The following is a 23,217-nucleotide window of genomic DNA, read 5'->3' on the forward strand; positions in this document are numbered from 1 at the left end:
ATAAACATCTGTTATTCAGTTAAAATTATATGTTTCTTTAAAATGAGTTTTCAAATATGTTGGATATAAAACATTATTTAATCACCTACATTTAATCATTTGATTTCAAAGAGTTGAGTACTGACTGATATCTAACATGAAAATTCAGAGCATGGAATAGTAAAGAAATGAAGAAATCTAAATCATACCAAAGTATATTAGCAATAAAAGACAACAATCAATACAAAAGAAAAGCACAGTACATAAATCAGGATAAAGTAATCAATAGAAGTGGATTATAGTATACAATTGCCGATGATTTCCAGAAAATCCACTTGAATTATGTAGTGATACTAAGGAGGAACAACAAATATCCACTGTGAATTTGGTTCAAAAAAAGGATAAAAGAAATTCTAAGCCATGAAGACAAAGGTTAAAGAAGACTGTGGACAAAAAAAATTATAAGACTTTCTGAAACATTTCAGAAAATGATTGTTTAGAAATTATTTTGCTTTTAGTCCCTCAAAGGAAAATAGAAAATGTCTAGCTACTAAGACACATATTCACAGGGTAAACTAGGTATCACTAATTAAATATTACTTATTTTCCAAGGAATTAATGTGGATTGTTCCAGTATAAAGGAGCCCTGGTGGTGTAGTTGTTAAGCACTTGGCTGCTAACTGACATGTCAGCAGTTCAAAACCACCAGCCACTTCACTGGAGAAAGATGTGGCAGCCTGTTTCCATAAAGATTTACAGCCTGGGAAACCTTATGGGGCAGTTACCCTGTCCTATAGGGTCACTGTAAGTCAGAATGGACTCGATGGCACTGGGTTTGGTTCCAGTATATTTTGCTACATAAAAATCACCACAAAACTAGTGGATTTAAACAACCAATTGTTTTGTCATTCTCTCTTGGTTTTGGGGGTTGACTGGGCACAATTGGGTAGTTTGCACCCAGAGTCTTGTTTGTGGTTCCAGTCAGATGCTGGCTGGGGCTGGAATGATCTTGAAGGCTTTCTCTTCACATGTTTCCATGTGGCCTGGGCTTCCTCACAGCATGGTGGCTGAGTTTCAAGAACAAGCATCTCAAGAGGACCAGGCAGAAATTATATTGTATCTTATGACCTAGCTATGGAAGTCATATTATGCCATTTCCACTGTAGTCACAGGCCTTCCCAGATTCAGGGGAAGAACATGTAGAGCCCTCATCTCAGTGGGTGGAATACCAACATCATCTTGTAAAGACAGGTAGGTTGAAAGGTCTTGTCGCTACCATCTTCAGAGCACGGTCTGCCACACAAATTTTAAATTTTCTTTTAGTTTTCGCTTGTTGTGGGTAGAAAAATAGTTACCCAGGCAATATAATGGAAACCCTGGTAGCATAGTGGTTAAGAGCTACGGCTGCTAACCAAAAGGTTGGCAGTTCGAATCCACCAGGCACTTCCTTGGAAACCCTACAGAGCAGCTCTATTCTCTCCTATAGGGTTGCTATGAGTCAGAATCCACTTGATGACAACCGATAGATAATGTAAACATCATACTTTAACCCCAAACAGGAATTTCAATATTGAGTCTGAAGTTTTGGGTGCTCATAAAATGTGAATTTGATAGGTTCCCACAAGGTTCTATCTAGCTGTTCAAGGTAAGTAAAAGGCAGCTGCCTGTGTCCTGGACCCCAACTTATATCACCTCCCCTTCTCAGTCATTACAATGTAGCATTGGTCTTTTAGTTTCTCTGAAATTTAAACTCATTTGTCCTTTGGATCTTTGCATATTTAGCCCTTTCTCATATTTCAGCTCATGTAATCAGGGCTGTATACAAAAAAAAAAAACAAAAAACCTGTTGCCGTCAAGTCAATTTTGACTCAGAGCGACTGTATAGGACAGAATAGAACTGCTGTACAGGCCATCCTATATACAGTAGTTCCACCCTTTTCCAGAAGGCACTTTTTATCATATCACTTTATTTCCTTCATTGCATCTACAATCCCCCCTACCCCCAAACACAAGCAAGCTTTGCATTAGGTGGGAATTCCAGTGAAGGGGGCTCACCCTGGTCATGCTAGAACAGTGCCTGGCACAGAGAAGGTTTCAGCAAATGGTCCATAGGTGAGTGAATGAGTCAATGAATGACTAAATTGATTCATACATGAGTGTTTTTGGAAGCTTTAATTCTGTGGAAGTTCTGTCTTTCTTAAATGGTCCTAAGTAAGACCACCTGCAACTTCTAGCATTCATTACTAGTCTGTTAGTCTGAGGCCAAAATGAAAAAAAAAAAAGAATTCTTTCCCATAGTAGACTATACTTCAAAAATTTGAAAACAGCTTTTCTGTCTCATATTTTTACTTTAAAAGTTGTATGTGCTTTCAAATAATTTTAATATGACAGATTTCTAATCCCCTTGTCATCTTTGACACTTTTCTCTGGAAGGCTGCAGTTTTCAAATGACCCTTTGAAAGTGTGTGTACCCAGTGGAGCATAATACTCCAAGAAATGTCTTACCAGCTGAGGCCGTGATAAGACATCACCTCCCTTGCTGGGGGTTGTGTGTTTATTTTATCGATGAAGAGGAAAACATTTTGTCTATTCTGAGGAAACATGATTCACAAAATAACAAAAGTGTATTTCTGTCTTTTATTGTGTAATTATTGACAAAGCTAAAATCAGAGGCCCTCATTCTGTCAAGTGTCAAGAATTCCAGGGCCTTTTAAAACCAACAGTTAGGAACTAAGAAAACAAAAAATATTCTGAATAGGTTAGATTCCAAAATAAATCCAGAGAATTGACATAAAATGAGATCATGCCGTTTTCACATCCAATATCAAGAGAAGCTTCCAAATAATTCGTAAGACTTCCGATTTAATACCATCTGGCTTGCACTTCAGCTCCAACTTCCTGCCTAAAAACCTATAAAGGCCTTCAAAAACAAGGATGAAAACAACAATCTAAAATTGATTACTAACCAGTTGTTTGAATCAGTCAGATTTGTAACAATTATATGGCTTATACGGTGAATTGAGAGTCTCTTTTCTCATGTGTCTTACCCATATTTTGACTCTAAATTCTGTAATCTCTAAAACTTTGTTGAGTGTATCTGCACATTAGTCAGACTTTATTGATTTGGGGGCAAGTTACTTAGCCTCTTCATGCCTCAGTTTCCTCTTCTGGAAAAGAGGGGTGTTAATAGAAACAAATCAGATACACATTAAAATACTTAGAATACATAGCATTTAGTAGGCATAAAGTAAGTGTTCGATAAAAGTGGGCAAATAAGAGTCATTTTATTATTATAGAATAGAATATTCAATTGCCTTAAAAAATACTAGATGCATGATCCCTGTTTCAACGTCTTTCCTACTGATTAAGAAATCCGCGTTATCGGTACCAGAATATTGGATTTATGCTCCTGCGTAATACCAGAAGAATACCGGGAGGATATTTACCTGTTTTATTGACTATGCAAAGGCAATTGACTGTATGGATCAAAATAAATTATGGATAACATCGCAAAGAATGGGAATTCCAGGACACTTAATTGTGCTCATGAGGAAACTTTACATAGATCAATAGGCAGTTGTCCAGACAGAACAAGGGGATACTGATTGGTTTAAAGTCAGGAAAGGTGTGCGCCAGGGTTGGATTCTTTCAGCTTGCCTATTCAACCTGTATGCTGAGCAAATAATATGAGAAGCTGGACTATATGAGAAAGAATGGGGCATCAGGATTGGAGAAAGACTCATTAACAACCTGCATTGGGCAGATGACACCACCTTGCTTGCTGAAAGTGAAAAGGACTTGAAGCACTTACTAATGAAGATCAAAGACCACAGCCTTCAGTATGGATTGCACCTTAACATAAAGAAAACAAAAATCCTCACAACTGGACCAATAAGCAAATAAGCAACATCATGATAAATGGAGAAAAGATTGAAGTTGCCAAGGATTTCATTTTACTTGGATCCACAATCAGCAGCCATGGAAGCAGCATTCAAGAAATCAAATGACGCGTTGCATTGGGTAAATCTGCTGCAAAGGACCTCTTCAAAGTGTTGAAGAGCAAAGATGTCACCCTGAAGACTAAGGTGTGCCTGACCCAAGCCAAGGTATTTTCAATTGCAGCATATGCATGCAAAAGCTGAGCAATGAATAAGGAAGACCAAAGAAGAATTGACCCCTTTGAATTGTGGTGTTGGTGAAGAATATTCAATATACCGTGGACTGTCGAAAGAAGGAACAAATCCGTCTTGGAAGAATTACTACCAGAATGCTCCTTAGAAGCAAGGATGGCGAAACTCCGTCTTACATACTTTGAACGTGTTGTCAGGAGGGATCAGTCCCTGGAGAAGTACATCATGCTTGGCAGAGTACAGAGTCAGTGGAAAAGAGGAAGAGCCTCAACGAGGTGGGTTGACACAGTGGCTGCAACAATAAGCTCAAGCATAACAACAATTGTAAGGATGGCTCAGGACCAGGCAGTGTTTCCTTCTGTTGTGCATAGGGTTGCTATGTGTCTGAACTGACTCGAGGGCACTAGCAACAACAACAACAAAGCTCCTACACAGGTAGGATTTTACCTTTGAAGACATCTTAAGTACCGTCATCACCATCACCACCACCACAACTATCTTGCCTCAACCCCCTGATCTCTCCAGCAGACTCTTGCTCTCAGATCAGTAGCTGTGAAGTTGACTCCGATTCATGGTGACCCTATGTGTGTCAGAGTACAACTGTGCACCACAGGGTTTCAACAGCTGATTTTTTGAAAGTAGATCACCAGGCTTTTCTTCCAAAGGTGCCTCAGCTGAGTGCATTAATTGTTTGCACCACTCAAGGATTTCTAGACTCTTGTTACCTAACTCCTTTTCAGCAGACTGCCAGCATGATTATCCCCTGGAGCTAGATAGAAATTCAGAACCTCAGGCCCCATCCTAGATACACTAATTCTGAATTTGCATTTTAATAAGACCTGCAGTTGATTCATATGCATATCAGTGGGTAAGAGACTCTGCTGCATATTTATTCAAAGGCTGTATGCAACTCCCAGCAAAAGAGTGGTCAAAGGATTAGATTTGCGAGAAGGAAACAGCATCTCACATACATGAAAATTTTTAGTGTTCACTAAAGGTATGCAGGATTAAGGGCAAAACAAGTGGTGCATTCTGGGCCTTAATGTTTTTCGTCTACTGTATGACACAAAAGGATAAAAAAAAGGATAGAGAGAGATTAATGGTCCACGTTTTGGGCTAAAAGCTCAACACATCAATTGACCTCCGGCTCTAGATTGGCTAAGACATTTGAACGACGTCCAATTAGACAGTAAATAGAGGGAAAGGACATTGGCAGGTTCTTCTTTTTTTTTTTTTCTTTTAAAAAAGAGCTTAGAATAATTTTTCATAGCAAATAAAAACATCTTTAATTTTTGTTTCTACTATAACCTGGAACACAGGAGACACCAAAGAAATGCATGCTGAATTTAACCAAAAAGTGAAAATAGAAAATGGCAAGGAACAAGACGCTCATCCAGATCATAGGAAGCCCCTTTTGGTGGCACAAACACAGAGTATTAGAGCATTATGTCTTAAGTGCAGGAACAGGGGTATGCGCAGGACATATGGGAATTCTTATGGACACCTCACCCAACTTGTGTGTATTGGAGTGTGAAAGGGATGTTTTTAAATGAGAGTATTTCACCTGAAATTAAAAGACACAATTACTGCTTATGGGAATGGAAGACAAGGTAATAACATTCCAGGAAAATAGGTGTAGCCTTACCTGTGAGTCATATATGAGTCAGGGAACAGCAGGAACTGTCTTTGGAGAAATACCAGAATCCACAGCATGGAGACTCTTGCATGACATCCTAAAGAGCTTGTGTATAATGGGATGGAGTAGAGGTAGTTAAAGACTATTATTAAATGGTTTTAGGAACAAAATATTAAGATCTGGTTTTTGTTTTATATACTAAAACCAAAACCCATTGCCATCGAGTTGATTCTGACTCATAGCCACCCTATAGGACAGAGTAGAACTGCCCCATAGGGTTTCCAAGGAGCAGCTGGTGGATTTGAATTGCTAACATTTTGGTTAGTAGCCAAGCTGTTAAGCACTTTGCCACCTACTAATAATAACTATTAACAACAGCAATGATATTGTCTAATGGTATTGTGTGCTGACTATGTATCAGATATGAGGTATAAATATATGAGCATATTATTGTTCAATACAAATAAAACAAAACCCTATTATTAAGGCACTGCAATTACCATTTCAGAGATAAGAAAGTACAAGGTTAGAGAGGTCAATTAGTTTTCCCAAAATTATGCAGAATGAAACCTTATACATGTTAAGTGCTATGTAATTTAAACAAGTGAACAGACAAAAACATAAAAATAGGTCTCATCATAGTCAGAACATTGGTCAGGGCTATAGTTTGGGCCATTTGCTTTATGCCTTTCATCAAGTAAGGAATATGGTCAATGGAAGTGAGCTCCCTTGTTTTTTTGTACTTTTTTTTTGGCTTCTATTTTCCCTATTGCCTACCTTCACTTCTCAGGAGTAGGAAAAAACAAACACTTCTTCAGGATATAAGTGACCTCAAGTAATCCAGGCAGTATTGTAAAGAGAGCGATATCTCTTTAATGCATGGTCAACACAAGCAAAGTGCAGAAAAGAATCTTGTCCAGGCTTACGTGGGTATTTGATCCTTAGGGTAAAAGTATGATATAATAGCCTGTAAGTCTTAGACAACCCTCAATGAATCTCTCCTCTGGGTCACACTTGTCCAGTCTGGATTGGTCATACTCCCTATCTGTTGCAATGTATTGAGCCTGGGATCTCAATTCATCATCCTGTTGGGGATTTTACTTACCTCTTTCAAATGTTTGATTTTTTTTTTATTTCTTTCTCTTTCTTGGCTTACTCTTTTATTTGAGAAATGCATCTTTCAATAACTTTTTTAAACTTGTCCCTTGGTGAAAAATGTACTCTGTTGAATGCCTAAAAATGTTTTAATTCTACCCTTATAACTCATTGATAGTTTTTCTGGGTATAAAGTTTTTAGTTGGAAATCACTTTCCATCAGAGTATGATAGGCATTTCTCCGTTGCCTTCTTGTTTCCAGAGCTGAGACTGAGCAGTCCCAAGCCATTCTGACACCTGATCTTTTGTAGGTGACTTTTAATGTTTCTCTAGATGCTTATTGTATCTTCTCATGTTCTTTGTGGAATGTAACTGGATGTGGGTTTATTTTCATGATTATGGTAATCACTGATTGGTATGTTTCAATCTGACAACATTCATACTTTTATTCTGGGAAATTTATTTATGGCTTTCCCTGTTCTATTTTATCTGTAATCTCTTTTTGGAACTGCTGAATTCTTAAGCAGTATTTTTTTATTTGATTCTCTAATTTAATGAATTTTCATCTCATTATTCTCTATATTTTTAGTCCAATTTTCTTAAACATTTCAATTTTATTAACACTTCTATTAAGTTTTCATTTCTATTATCATGATTTATATCCCAAGAATTCTTTTTGATTATTGAAATATTCATTGTGTATTAACATCATTGGTTGCAATGTCTTTTCTTATATTTCTGAGGGTATTAATAGTTTTTAATACTTGAATAATTTCTGTTTCCCTCATTTTTTTTTTAAATTTTTTTCCTCTTTCAGGTTAGAGGCTGTCTGAAGATATGTGATAAAATTCTTGATTGTCAGCTTATATTTAAGAGTTATTCTCTTAGTCATCTAGTGCTGCTATAACAGAAATACCACAAGTGGATTGCTTTAACAAAGAGAAATTTATTTCTTCACAGTAAAGTAGACTTAAAGTTCAAATTCAGGGCATCAGCTCCAAGAGAAGGCTTTTTGTCTCTGAAGGCCTTCTCATCAATCTTTCCCCAGACTAGGAGCTTCTCTGCTCAGGGTCTCCAGGTCCAAAGGACAAGCTCTGCTCCTAGCACTGCTTTCTTGGTGGTACGAGGTCTCTGCTCTCTGCTCACTTCCCTTTCGTTTTAATCTGCTGAGAAATAGAAGGTGGTGGAGGCCATAAAAAAAAAAAAAAATTTTTTTTTTTTTTTTTTTTTTTACCCCAGGGATATTCTCTTTACATTGGATCAGGGCTGTAACCTGGGTAAGATTGTTACAATCCCACCCTAATCCTCTTTAAAGTAAAACTACAATCACAAAATAGAAGACAAATATACAATACTGGGAATCATGGCCTCACCAAGTTGACACATATTTTGGGGGGACACAATTCAACCCATGACAGTTTTATATGTAAATTGTAAAAAGTGCTTGGGGGATGTGTCTGACCTCCTCCAGCCCTACTGGGGGAAGGAGAACCAAGATCAATAGTTTAAGGCTGATTCTTAGGAGGCAGAGGTGAGACATGCCTCCTGTCTCGACCATCTCTACTAATTCTGACACCAGCCATACCTCACACAGCACTCTTTACTGGGTTTGATAATTCATTATCAAATGGCTACACAGAACTCACAGACCATACTCAAAATTATGGGGTTTATTGTGGAAGGAACAGTTACAATTCAGGCTCAAGAACACTCAGGATACAGTTCTTCCATCAGGATAGCCTCTTCCCAGCCATGCTTTCAGGCCTGCCTCTCCTGGACCTCAATCTCTGCCCAAAGGCACTCAGCTTTCTCTCTCTGTAGGTCTGGATGCCCACCATGCCATCTCTTGCTACATGGTGTCTGCTGCTGGGTCTCTCTTTCCTTGGTGGTGGACTCCTCCATCCTGCTCTGGAATTGGCTCTCTTTTAAGGCAAAATTGACTAATTCCCTTAGTAGGCCACAATTACCCTATCACACAATCACCTGGGTGGGAGTTAAAAGCCAAGGCTAGAAAGGCTATATACAAAAGTAATTAATCGCACTGCAAAATATATACATATACGCTGATATCAAATTCTAAACATAAGGTATAGCGTGGTGGCTTTGGAATTCACAGCAGGCTGATTTGAGTGGAATGTTTAATTGTCAATTTCTCATTCCAAAATGTTTTGATCTTTCTTCTTGACTGATTGATGTTTGGATAAAAGAGTACTGAAACTCCTATGCAGAAAGTTAGATTTAGCTTCTGAAAGATCAGGGAGCTAGGAGAGGGGAATGTTTTGCCATATAGCACCATTTTTTTTCTTTTTGCTTTATTATCAAGGAGGCTTAGTGGCACAATGGTTATGTACTCAGCTGCCAACCAAAAGAACTGCAGTTCAAATCCATTAGCCGCTCTGTGAGAGAAAAGACCTGGTAATCTGCTCCCTTGAAGATTATAGCCTAGGAAACCCTATGGGGCAGTTCAACTCCATCCTGTAGTGTCACTGAGTTGGAATCGACTTGATGGCCCACAACAGCAACATCTTCGATTGTGCCAGGAATCTTCCAGACTCAAACAATCCCATTTACCCTTCCCGGTGACATGGAGTGGGAGAGTGGAGGTAGGTTGTAAATGCTACTCACACTATTTTAACCCATTTCTCCTTATACTAGCGACATTTCTTCTCCATCAGATGAGGCTGAGATGTATCTCTTGCCAGCACTAGATCTCCCAATACCAAATCTGTTATTGTCAGTGGTAATGAATAATAGGCCCTATCAGGATTAATATTTAATAGAAAAAGTATATGTGGTTAATTGTTGATGTCAGGTGCCATCTCGTCTGTTCCGACTCATAGTGACCCTATGTACAACAGAACAAAACACTGTCCAATCCTGTACCACCATCACATTTGTTATGCTTAAGCCCATTGTTGTGTCAGTCCATCTCATTGAGGGTCTTCCTCTTTTTCACTGACCTTCTACTTTACCAAGCATGATGTCCTTCTCCAGGAACTGATCCCTCCTGATAACATGTGCAAAGTATGTGAGATGTACTCTTTCCATCCTTGCTTCTAAGGAGCTTTCTGGTTGTACTTCTTTCAAAATGGATTTGTTTGTTCTTTTGGCAGTCCATGGCATAGACAATATTCTTCTCCAACACCACAATTCAAAGGCATCAATTCTTCTTCAATCTTCCTTATTCATCGTCCAGCTTTCACAAGGATAGGAAGCAATTGAAAATACCATGGCTTGGGTCAGGTGCACCTTAGTCTTCAAGGTGACATCTTTGTTTTTCAAGACTTTAAAGAGGTCTTTTGCAGCAGATTTGCCCAAGGCAATGACTGCTGCTTTCATGAATGTTGATTGTGGACCCAAGTGAAATGAAATCCTTGACAACTTCAGTCTTTTCTTTGTTTATCGTGATGTTGCTTATTAGTCCAGTTGTGAGGATTTTTGTCTTCTTTATGTTGAGGTATAATCCAAACTCAAGGTTGTGGTCTTTGATCTTCATCAGTAAGTGCTTCAAGTCCTTCTCACTTTCAGCAAGTAAGGTTGTGTCATCTGCATAACACAGGTTGTTAATGAGTCTTCCTCCAATCCCGATGTCCCGTTCTTCTTCATATATTCCAGCTTCTCAGATAATTTACTCAGCATACAGATTTGAAAGGTATGGTGAAAGAATACAATCCAGATGCACTTTTCCTGACTGTAAACCAAGTAGTATTCCCCTTGTTTTTTTGGAATGACTGCCTCTTGATCTATGCTTGGGTTACTTATGAGCACAGTTAAGTGTTTTGGAATTCCCGTTCTTCTAATGTTATCCATAATTTGTAATGATCCACACAGTGAAATGCCTTAGCATGGCCAATAAAACACAGGTAAATATCGTTCTAGTATTCTCTGCTTTCAGCCAGGGTCCATCTGACATCAGCAGTGATATTCCTGATTCTAAATTCTCTTCTGAATCCAGCCTCAATTTCTAGCAGTTCCCTGTTGATATACTGCTGCAGCAGCTTTTGAATGATCTTCAGCAAAGTTTTCCTAGCTTGTGATATTAATGATACCGTTCAATTAAAAAAAAAAAAAATCTGCATTCAGTTGGATCACCTTTCTTGGAAATAGGCATAAATATGGATCTCTTCCAGTCAGCCAGGTAGCTGTCTTCTAAATTTCTTGGCATAGATGAATGAGTACTTCCAGCGCTGCATCCATTTGTTGAAACATCTCAATTGGTATTCTGTAAATTCCTGGAGCCTTGTTTTTCACCAATGCTTTCAGTGTAGCTTGGATTTCTTCCTTTAGTACCATTGGTTTCTGCTCATATGGTACCTCTCGAGATGGTTGAACATCTACCAGTCCTTTTTAGTATAGTGACTCTGTGTGTGCCTTCCATGTTCTTTTGATGATTCCTCAGTCATTCAATATTTTCCCTGTAGAATCCAACAGTATTGCAACTCGAGACTTGAATTATTTCTTGTTCTTTCAGCTTGAGAAAAGTTGAGAGTGTTCTTTCCTTTAGCTTTCTATCTCCAGGTCTTTGTCTTCTGGAGCTGCCCTTTGAAGTCTTCTGTTCAGCTGTTTTACATCATCATTTTTTCCTTTTGCTTGAGCTACTTGACATTAAAAAGCAAGTGTCAGAGTCTCCTCTGGCATCCATTTTAGTCTTTTCTTTCTTGTCTTTTTAGTGAACTCTTGCTTTCCTCACATATGATGTCCTTAATGACATTCCACAACTCATCAGGTCTTTGGTCATTAGTACTCGATGTGTCAAATCTATTCTTGAGATGGTCTCTAAATTCAGGTAGAATATACTCAAGGTCATAATTTGACTTTCGTTGACTTGTTCTAATTTTCTTCAGTTTCAACTTGAACTTGCATATGAGCAATTGAGGGTCTGTTCCACAGTCATCTCCTGGCCTTTTTCTGACTGAGAATATTGAGCTTTTCCATTATGTCTACCCACAGATGTAGTCGATATGATTCTTGTGTAATCCTTCTGGCAAGGTGCATGTGTGTAATGGCCACTTATGTTGGTGAAAAAAGGTATTTGCAATGAAGAAGTTGTTGGTCTTGCAAAATTCTATCATGGAACCTCTCGGATTGTTTCTATCACCAAGGTCATATTTTCAAACTACAGATCCTTCTTTGTTTCCAACTTTCGAATTCCAATCTCCAGTAATTATCAATGCATCCTGATTGCATGTTCAATCAATTTCAGACTGCAGAAGTTGGTAAAAATCTTCAATTTCTTGATCTTTGGACTTAGTGGTCTGTGTGTAAATTTGAATAATAGTCATATTAACTCGTCTTCCTTGTAGGTGTACGGATATTATCCTCTCACTGACAGCATTGTACTTCAGGAAAGATCTTAAAATGTTCTTTTTGACAATGAATGCAACCCCCTTCGTCTTCAGGTTGTTGTTCCCAGCATAGTAGACCATATGATTGTCCTGTTCAAAATGAGCAATATCAGTCCATTTCAGCTCATTAATGCTTAGGATATCGATGTTTATGCATTCCTTTTCATTATTGACTATTTCCAGTTTTCCTAGATTCATACTTCGTACATTCTAGTTTACTATTATTAATGGATTTTTGCAGCTGTTTCTTCTCATTTTGAATCATGCCACCTCAGAAAATGAAGGTCCCAAAACCTTGACTCCATCCACATAATTAAGGTTGATTCTATTTTGAGGAGGCAACTCTTCCCCAGTAGTCTTTTGAGTGAGTGCCTTCCAAACTAAGGGACTCCTTTTCAGGCAATGTACCAGTTTTCCGCTGCTATTCATAAGGTTTTCACTGGCTGATTCTTTTCAGAAGTAAACTGCCAGGTGCTTCTTCCTAGTCTGTCTTAGTCTAGAAGCTCAGCTGAAACTTGCCTGCCATGGGTGACCCTGCTGGTATTTGAATACCGGTGGCATAGCTTCCAGCATCACAGCAACATGTAAGCCCCGTAGTATGACAAACTGACAGACATGGGGAGGTTGGCTAATAGTAATCCATTTATAAGAATATATATACTTTAAAAAATTTTATTTTGTTGCTATTGTTGAGAATATACGCAGCAAAACATACACCAATTTAACCATTTCTACAAGTACAATTCAGTGACATCGATTACATTCTTCAAGTTGTGCAACCATTGTTTTTCTGTCAATAACATAAACTCATTGTCCCCTAAGGTTTCTATCTAATCTTTTGAGTTGCTGTTGTCACTTTGATCTCATATACATAGTTCTCAAAAGAGTATAATTCTCAAGGCAGACTTTTTTTATTAGTTAAGCTAAACTATTGTTTGGTTTTAAGAAGACTTCAGGAGATATTTTTGGTTTAAGTTTTAAAGAATATCTCAGGGCAATAGTTTCAGGGATTCATTCAGCCTTCCTCACATCCAGAAAATCTGGAGTCCATGAGAATTTGAAATTCTTTTCTGCATTTTCTGCCTTTTGTTTAGAATTCTTTTATAGGATCTTTGATCAAAATGTTCAGTAATGGTGGCCAGGCACTATTCAGTTCTAGCCTCATAGCAAAGGAAGCATTAGCTCCTGGAGGCAGTTACCACACATTCCATATCCTCCTCCTGTTTCTGACTCTCCTCATTCCTCTGTTGCTCCAGGCAAATAGAGACCAACTGTTGTGTCTTGGATGGCCACTTACAAGCTTTAAGACCCCACGCAGTACACAATAAACTAAAAGATAGAAGAGAAGCACTAAACCTGTTATTAGGCCAATTAACTGGGGTGTCCCATGTCACCATGACCCTAAACCTCCAAACCAAGGAACCAAATCCCATGAGGTTTTTGGTTGTATATAAGCAGCCTAAGCAGCTACTTTTTTTTTTGTTTGTTTGTTTTGTCATTGCAAAAGTTTTGTTATTGTGTGGCACAACTTTTGCCAGTTCAACTTTTTACAGGGGTACAACTTATTGACAACAGCTACAGAAATAGGATATGCAACTCTACCCTTAATCGATGAGATTTTCCCATCACTGTTAGCCTTCCCCTTTCCCTCCTACATCTTGCCCCTGGTGACCACTAATAAACTTTGGTCCTATGCATTTGCCTTTTAGCTTGTATATACTTTTAAGTGGGCAACAATTTCATAATTCTATTACTTAATCCTTTTATTTTTACTTCAGAGCGGTTTTAGAAATCTGAATATCTTTTATAGGAAATAAGTACACAAAAGACAATGTGCCTGTAAAACTATGACAGAAAGTAATAGCAAGTAGAGACATGCTGATTTCCTCATGAATCAGTGCAATTAGAACTATCAAAGACATTAAGACAAAATCATATGAATAATATTCACTAAACTCTGAAAATGATACTTCTGTTAGTACCAATGAATTTCTTGTGGTTAATATAGAGACGAGTGAGAGTGACTAGAGTACAAGTATAATAACAAATAGACAATATTCCTCATGTAAGTTATAAAACATCCATACTTCCTGGAGTTTTTACTGTATGATGCAAACTACAAATAATATTGTATAGAGAGGACTATTTAAGGAAATACAGAAAAACTGTTTTACTCTGAGTTTTAAGTGACGCATAATGCCATTTAAATAGAAGACACTGAAAGGAATCATTAGAGGTGGCAGAAAATGCTCCCGTAAAAGCAATACTTGTAACATTGTGGAAAGGGCCAGTGCAATAAATAGGGAGTGAAATTAAATGAGATTGCAGATCGTTCTATATATTTCAGAGAGATAGACATTTTAAAGTGGATCATGAAATGGATTGGGACTGAAAAGGAAATCTGAGATAAATGAGAAGGCAAGCGTGAGATTTAGGGTAATATGAATTCGTACAAGAAGCTCCTGTACAATTTAGAAAATAGGAAGCTGAGGTCTTCGTGTTACTTCAGAGCAAACAAAATGTGAATTTAAAAGGTTCCAGAGTCAAGAAAATAAAGCAGGCACTTTGTAGTACTGTAAAAATGTGGCTACAGCTATATTTATAGCTACAAATTGAATACAAGTAAGCTGATTTTTATCAATGAAAATGACCAGGAGAAGTTGATAGCTTATCAGAGAGAGATAAATGAGAGTAGAAAATGGAGTTTCAAAATGCTCCAGATCAAGAAAATTTTTGATTTTGAAATATTTAAACGTTCATAAAATTTATTTTAATGAGCTATTTGGGCCTTCCTAAAATTGACGGGAAATATGGAAACAATTAGACATGATTTATTACAATCAGTGTTTGCATTGCAGAAAATAGATTTTCCAGATATGCTATGACTGACAGAGCTGCTATGATAAAACAATGACAAAGCAATAAAACTTTCCTACTCTTCACAGTGTTGGAGATTTTGGGATATATTTGCCAGGAACCCAAATGAAAATGTGAGTAAAAATGTGAATTTATTGGTTCATATAAGTGATTTGAAAAGAGATAGGATTAGCCTCTGGCAATATTCCATCCAGACACTGAAAAGACTTTAGGGATCTGTATCTGCCTTTTCCTACCTTCGACCCTTCAGCTTGCTCCATTCTGCCTCGCGTTAATTTTCTAGGAGGCTCTCTCCATGTGGTGGGAATATACAACTACTTTCAGACTCAAACCTTCTTTAAGGAGCATGAACAAATAGATACAACAAATAAAAACAATGAAATTTGACAAATACTGCCATATGAATTATTCGGTAAAGAGAGGTAACTCCTCCTATTTTCTTCAGAAAACCCAGTTCTTTGATTATCACTTTTACCAGTGGCAAGTGATGGGAAATATGCCCATTAGCAATTCAAAGATTACGTGTAGCCAAATACTTAATTGTTATTAGGAGCTGTCCGTTGGCTCTAATTCATAGAGACCTTCGAAACACTGCCCAGTCCTGCACCATCCTCACAATTGTTGCTTGCTATGTTTGAATACACTGTTGCAGCCACTGTGTAAATCCATCTCACTGAGGGTCTCCCTCTTTTTCACTGACCCTCTATTTTACCTAGTGTGCTGACTTTCCAGACATTGGTCCATCCTGATGACTTGTTCAAAGCAAATAAGACAAAGTCTCACTTCTAAAGCATTCTGGTTAGACTTCCCCTAAGAATGATTTGTTTCTTCTGGCCATCCATGGTATATTCAATATTCTTCATCAGCACCACAATGCAAATGTGACAATTCGTCTTTGTGTTTCTTTTTCATTGCTTACCTTTCCAATGCATATGGGGTGATTAGAAATACCACTGCTTGGGTCAGGCACACCTTAGTCATCAAGTGACATCTTTGCTTTTCAACACTGTAAAGAGGTATTTTGCAGCAGATTTGCTCTATGCAATACATTGTTTCATCTCTTCAAGGAGAATGAAATCATTGAAAACTTCAATTCCTTTACCATTTATCATGATTTTTTTATTGCTTCAGGTGTAGGAATTTTCATTTTCTTTATGTTCAGGTGTAATCCGTACTGAAGGCTGTAGACTTTTACCTTCATCTGTTAGCCCTTCAAGTCATCTTCTTTTTTGGAAAGCAAGGTCGTGTCATCTACATATTGCAGGTTGTTAATGAGTCTTCCTCCAATCTTAATGACACATCCTTTTTCATATAGTCTAGTTTCTCATATTATTTGTTCAGCATATAGATTAAGTAAGGCGAAAGAATACAACCCTGCCATACACCTTTTACAATTTTAAACCATGCATTATCCCTGGTTCTGTTCAAACTTCCTCTTGATCCATGTCCACATTCCCCATGAGCACAATTAAGTGTTCTGGAATTCCCATTCTTCCCAGGTTGTCCATAATTTTTGTTGTGAACTACACAGTCAAATGCCTTTGTGTAGTCAAAAAAACACAGCTAAACATCTTTCTGGTGTTCCCTGCTTTCAGCCAAAATCCATCTGACATTAGCAATGATATCCTTCGTTCCATATCCTTTTCTAAATCTGGCTTGAATTTATGGCAGTTTCCTGTCAATGTATGGCTGCAGGGATTTTTGAATTATCTTCAGTATAATTTTGCTAACATGTTATTTTAATGATATTGTTGGATAATTTCCACATTCTGTTTTATCTCCTTTCTTTGGAATGGGTATAAATATGGATCTCTTCCAGTCTGTTGACCAGGTAGCTGTCTTCCAGAGTTTTTGACACAGATGAGTGCTTCCAGTGTTGTGTCTGTTGCTTAAAGCATCTCAGTTAGTGTTCCATCAATTCCTGGAGCCTTGTTCTTTGCCAGCTCCTTCAGTATTAGCAGATCTTGATCATATATTACCTCCTGAAATGATTAAACATTGACCAATTCTTTTTGGTATACTGAGTCTGTGTATTCTTTCTATCCTCTTTTGATACTTTCTGTGACATTCTTTTTTTTTTTTGCCTACACAAAACAACTCTTCAAATATTGAAACCTGAGTCTTGAATTTTTTCTTCAATTCTTTCAGTTTGAGAAATGCCAAGCATGTTCCTCCCTTTTGGTTTTCTAACTCAGGGCCTTTGCACAATTCATTATAATACTTTACCTTGACTTCTCAAGTGGGCCTTTGAAATCTTCTGTTTAGCTATATTCATCTGTTCTCTTCAGATACTCTGCACTCAAGAGAAAGTTTTAGAGTCTCTTATCACATTCATGTTGGTCTTTTTTTTCTTTTTAATGACCTTTTATGTTCTTTGTGTCTGATATCCTTGATATTGTTCCACAAATCTTCTGGTCTTTGGTCATTAAGGTTCAGTATGTCAAAAATGTTCTTGAGATGGTTTACAAATTCAGACATGATGTATTCAAGGTCATACTTTGGCTCTCTTAGATTTGCTTAGATTTTCTTCAGCTTCGACTTGAACCTGCATATGAGTAACTGATGGTCTGCTCCATAGTCAGCCCCTGGCTTTGTCTTGACTGATAATATTGAGTTTCTCACAGCCCCTTCCCACAGATGTAGTCAATTTGATTCCTGTGTAAACCATCTGGCAGTCCAGGTGTATAGTCATCATTTGTGTTATTGAAACAAAAGAATTTCTGATGAATAAGTCATCAGTCTTGCAGAACTATATCCCTTAGTCTTCAGCATCATTCCCATTACCAAGCCCATGTTTTTCAAGTACTGAACCTTCCTTCACAATCTAACCACCAGTAATTATCAAAGTATTATAGATTATATGTTTGAACAATTTCAGACTGCAGCAGTTCATAAAAATCTTTGATTTCTTCATCTTTGGCATTTGTGGCTGGTGTGTAAATTAGAATAGTAGTCTTATTAACTGGTCTTCCTTCTAGGTGTATGGATATTAACCTAACATTGACAGCAATGTAGTTCAGGATAGATCTTGAAATATTCCTTTTGATGAGTGCAACACCATTCCTCTGAAATTTTTCATTCCAGCATAGTAAACCATATGATTGTTGGGTTAAAAATGGCCAAACCCAGTCCATTTCAGTTCACTAATGCCTAGGATATTGATCCTCAACATTCCATTTCTTTTTTGACAACTTCCAATTTTCCTTCATTCACACTTTATAAATCCATGTTCCAATTATTAATGGGTGTTTACTGCTGTTTCTTCTTATTTTTCAGTCGTGCCATGTCAGCAAACGAAGGCCCATAAGTTTTTACTCCACCCTTGTCATTAAGGTTGACTCTAGTCTGAGGAGGTTATGCTTCTCCAGTCACATTTTGAGTGCCTTCCAACCTGAGGGGTTCATCTTCCAGGACCATATATGTTGGGAAATGTTTTGTTGTTTCTGCAAGGTTTTCATTGAATGATTTTTGGAAGCAAATCAGGCCTTTTTCCTAGTCTGTTTTAGTCTGGAAGCTCCTCTGAAAACTGTCCCCCATGGGTGACTTTACTGGTAATTGAGATACCAGTGGCACAGCTCCCAGCATCATAGTAATATGCAAGCTAACTCGGAAAAACAAACTGAAAAATATGTAGTGAGCATCTACAGTTAGCCAGATACTGTGTTATAGGTGTGTAGTGCGGGGAGGGGAGGAAGGTCTCTGTTTTTATGGAGCTTATATTTTAGTTGAGGGGGCTGGAAGATAAACAATAAGAATAAAAATATGTACATTATGTAATATTCTAGATGGTGCTAAATACTTTGCAAAAATGACAAAGAGTAGATAAAGGGGCTTGAGAGTGCCAGGATTTGAGATATGCATATGAGTTGCTACTTTAAATGTGGTAGTTAGGGTAGGATTCACTGTCAAGTTCATACCAGAGCAAGCCTTTCATGGAGTGTGGGAGCTAACCATGCCAATATCTAGGCGAGAAGCATTCCCTCCAAGCCTAAAACAAGAGCCTTTCTGAAATGTTAGAGGAATTGCAAGAAGGTTAGTGTGATTAGAATGAAGAGTGGAGGAGATGAGGTCAGACATTGTAAATCATATTTGACTTTGGCTTTTATTCAGAGAGAAATGTGGAGTCTTTGGAACATATTGAGTAGATGAATGACATAATCTTACTTATATTTTAAAAGGATCACTCTGGCTCTCTGTTGAGATTATTTTGATAAATGTTAGGCAGAACAGTTAACAGGACATTGAGTAATCCAGGGGAGAGCCAATGGTGTCTTGGACTAACATTCCTACAGAAACTCCCGGTTTTTGAAGAATGAGAAAAGGCAGAGAACACATGTCCACCAAAACTATTTGGAAAACAATTGCTATTTATTTTGGCTAATGCTTTAATGAAGAGAATAATGTAGTATTTCATCTCAAATGATTATAAGATATTGTTATAATGCTTATTGTTATTGTTGAGTCAGTTCTGACTCATAGAGATACTATATACAACAGAACGAAACAGTGGCCTGTTCTGCTCCATCCTCACAATCATTACTATGTTTGAGCCCGTTGTTGCAGCCACTGTGTCAGTCTATCTCGTAGAGGGTTTTCCTCTGATTCCCTTATCAAATATGTTGCCTTTCTCCAGGGAATCATCCAAAGTGCATGAAATGTACATGAGCTGAAGTCTCTCCATCCTTGCTTCTAAGGAATATTCTGGCTGTGCTTCTTCTAAGACAGATTGGTTTTTCTTTTGGCAGTCCATGGTATATTCAATATTCTTCACCAACACCACAATTCAAAGGCAGTAATTCTTCTTTGATCTTCCTTATTCATTATCCAGCTTTCACATGCATATGAGGTGCTTGAAAATACCATGGCTTGAGTCAGGCCCACCTTATTCCTCAAAGCAGCATCTTTGCTTTTCAACACTTTAAAGAGGTCTTTTGCAGCAAATTTGCCCAGTGCATTACATACTTTGATTTCCTGACTGCTGCTTCCATGGGCATTAATTGTGGATCCAAGTAAAAGAAAATCCTTGACAACTTCAATCTTTTCTCCATTTATCGTGACGTTGCTTATTGGTCCAGTTGTGAGGATTTTTGTTTTCTTTGTGTTGAGCTGTAATCCATACTGAAGGCTGTAATCTTTGATCTTCATCAGTGTTCCAGGTCCTCTTAGCTTTCAGCAAGCAAGGTTGTGTCATCTGCATATTGCAGGTTGTTAATGATCCTTCCTCTAATCCTGATGCCCCATTCATTATAGTGTTTGGCTTTTCAGATTATTTGCTAAACATACAGATTGAATAACTATGGTGAAAGGATACAACTCAGACGCACACGTTTCCTGAATTTAACCTATAAAGTATCCCCTTGCTTTGTCTGAATGACTGCTTCTTGGTCTGTGTGCAAGTTCCACATGAGTACAATGAAGAGTTCTGGAATTTCCATTCTTGCAATGTTATCCATAATTTGTTATGATCCACACAGGCGAATGCTTTTGCAAAGTCAGTAAAGCAGAGGTAAACATCTTTCTGGTATTCTCAGCTTCCAGTCAGGATCCATGTGACATCAGCAATGATATCCCCTCTCCCATGTCTTCTTCTGAGTCTGGCTTAAATTTCTGCCACTTCCCTATCGATGTACTGCTGTAACCATTTTTGAATTATCGGCAACAATGTATTATTTGTGTGTGATATTAATGATACTGTTTGATAATTTCCATATTCTGTTGGATCACCTTTTTTTGGAATGGGCACAGATATGAATCTCTTCCAGTCGATTGGCCTGATAGCTGTCTTTCAAATTTATTGGCACTAATGAGTGACACAGTGGCTACAACAGTGGGCTCAGACATAGCAATGACTGTGAGGATGGCACAGGACTGGGCAATGTTTCGTACTGGTGAACATAAAGTCGTTATGAGTTGGAACTGACTCAATGGCACATAACAACAGCTAACAACTGGTGGTTCAGTGGCTAAGTGCTTAGCTGCTAACTGAAAGGTGAGTGGTTTAAACCCACCAGCCACTCCATGGGAGAAAGATGTGCCAGTCTGCTCCTGTAAAGATTGCAACCTTCGAAACCTTATGGGGCAATTCTACTTTGTCCTGTATGGTCACTATGGAGCTGGTAATACACAAAGGTTCACAGTCTCTTATCTTGTAGAATATGTCTTTGAATTGGGAATGACCGTAATTTCAGGAAACAGAATCTTTGAAACTGAATGCAAATCATCTCAAATATATGTGATTATCACATTACTAGCATTGGCATTTATGAGATCAATAGATTTTCCTTCTAATTATCTCATGCGTTCTCTAGTATCTGTAAACAAAACAAATTTTGAGAATATTGAGTCTGAAATGGTGTAGTCATTACTTTTCAAAATTTACCTTCTTAAAGAAATATTAGTAAAATCACTTTTCTAATATGTAAATACAGGTGATTTGACTGTAAAATGTTACCTGAATTACTTTTACATTTTTATTGTCATCGTTATCAAATAATTCCTAATAGTAAACAATTACTATTATGATGGGTTAATGGAAAAAACAAGTATGCTAAAATCAGGCATATTTTAAATAGCTATGTTTCTGATGTGAAAGGTCAGAATATTAACATTTATATTTTTACTTCAACTTAAATACATTACATTTGTAGAAATAAATGTTAAGAATTTTTAACTGTAGTTCAGTCAAATAAATGAAAACAGTAAATGCCGAGCAGATCTTCTTTCAAGTATATGACTGTAGGTTAAGGTTACTCCTCGATGTTTTCTCTAAAAAGGAAAGAGAAATAACTAACGAACTGTAAAGAAAATGCAGTATGTCTTTACATTTCCCAAGCACTGGGGTTTTTTTTTTAAGAGCAGTTTGATTAGGAAGAACAAGCGATTTTGTTTCTAACTCACAGCCCAAAGCTTGCAATAAATGCGTAGGCAGTATTCATTTAAGAGATTAATAAACATTGACTTGGTGGGAAGTCGAATACATTTTGAGAATTTATAGATTGCAGTTTATAAGATAAGGTAAAAAAAAAATAAGGTAGGACAGGCTTTTTTTTTTAATTGCCCTGTAGCCCAAAATAATTCATAGGCATTGTTCAATAACATCTTTTTCAATGATCAGATAGAAGAGATAAGTAGCACATGAAAGTTAAGAATGTTACTACATTTGGGATAAAAAAAAGAAAAAGGAAAGGCAGAGAATTGTATCAGCAAAACTAAAAGATACAAGAAAGTTTAAGCAAAGAATAAAATTAAATGTTATATAAAATACGTAGAGTGAAAACAAACATAAGTTGTTCATTTGTCAGTTTCAAATCAACATGAAAACAAACCCTTATAACTTCATAGATATGAAGTTTATTCAACAATGTAGTTAACTTATTTGAACAAGGCTTTCTTAATTCCATTTTTTTTTTTTAAAGCTAAATCTCTTTTTTCGCTTCTTAGGTTTATTAGTTTTTTCTTCCTCTCTCCTACTTTCACATATATGCAGTCTTATTTCAGTCTGCCTTTAGAAGTTAAATTTGATTTTACATATATATATTTTACTTTGTTTTTGCTCCTTTAGCTAGTATAAACCAGCTAATTTTATTCCTTGCCCCCTAGTAGATCTGTTCCCAGAAACAAAAATTTTGTGATGAGATTATGAAAGAATAGAAAATAATAGAATAGAAATCCCATTATCCTATTGAAAAAGTCAAAACAGAATCTAGATGCATACATGCCATGTAATAGGTGTTCATTAAATGTAGATTATAAACTATTTCAAACTGACATATGAAAGAACTCTAACCAGAGCCTATGAAACTACCCATATGTACATTTCATGAGGTTTCAAAGCCCAAAGAAGTCCCTGGGTAGTGGGGATGGTTAAGTGTTTGACTACTAACCAAAAGGTTAAACCCACTCAGACATACCTTGGAAGACAGTCCTGGCAATCTGCTTTGAATGGTTACAGCCTTGAAACCCTATGGAGAAGTTCTACTTTGCTCACATGGGGTTGCCAAGAGTCAGAATCGACTCGATGTCACTAACAACAGTTAAAAACAAACAAATATTATTTTTAGTTAGACTAAGACCATTTTAATTTACATGTATTTATCAACATATATAAATTCACACACATACATTTTTGTTGTACCACATTGAGTCAATTCCAGCT

This window comes from Loxodonta africana, chromosome 17 (assembly GCF_030014295.1).
Source record: "Loxodonta africana isolate mLoxAfr1 chromosome 17, mLoxAfr1.hap2, whole genome shotgun sequence".
In the NCBI taxonomy this organism is placed as follows: domain Eukaryota; kingdom Metazoa; phylum Chordata; class Mammalia; order Proboscidea; family Elephantidae; genus Loxodonta; species Loxodonta africana.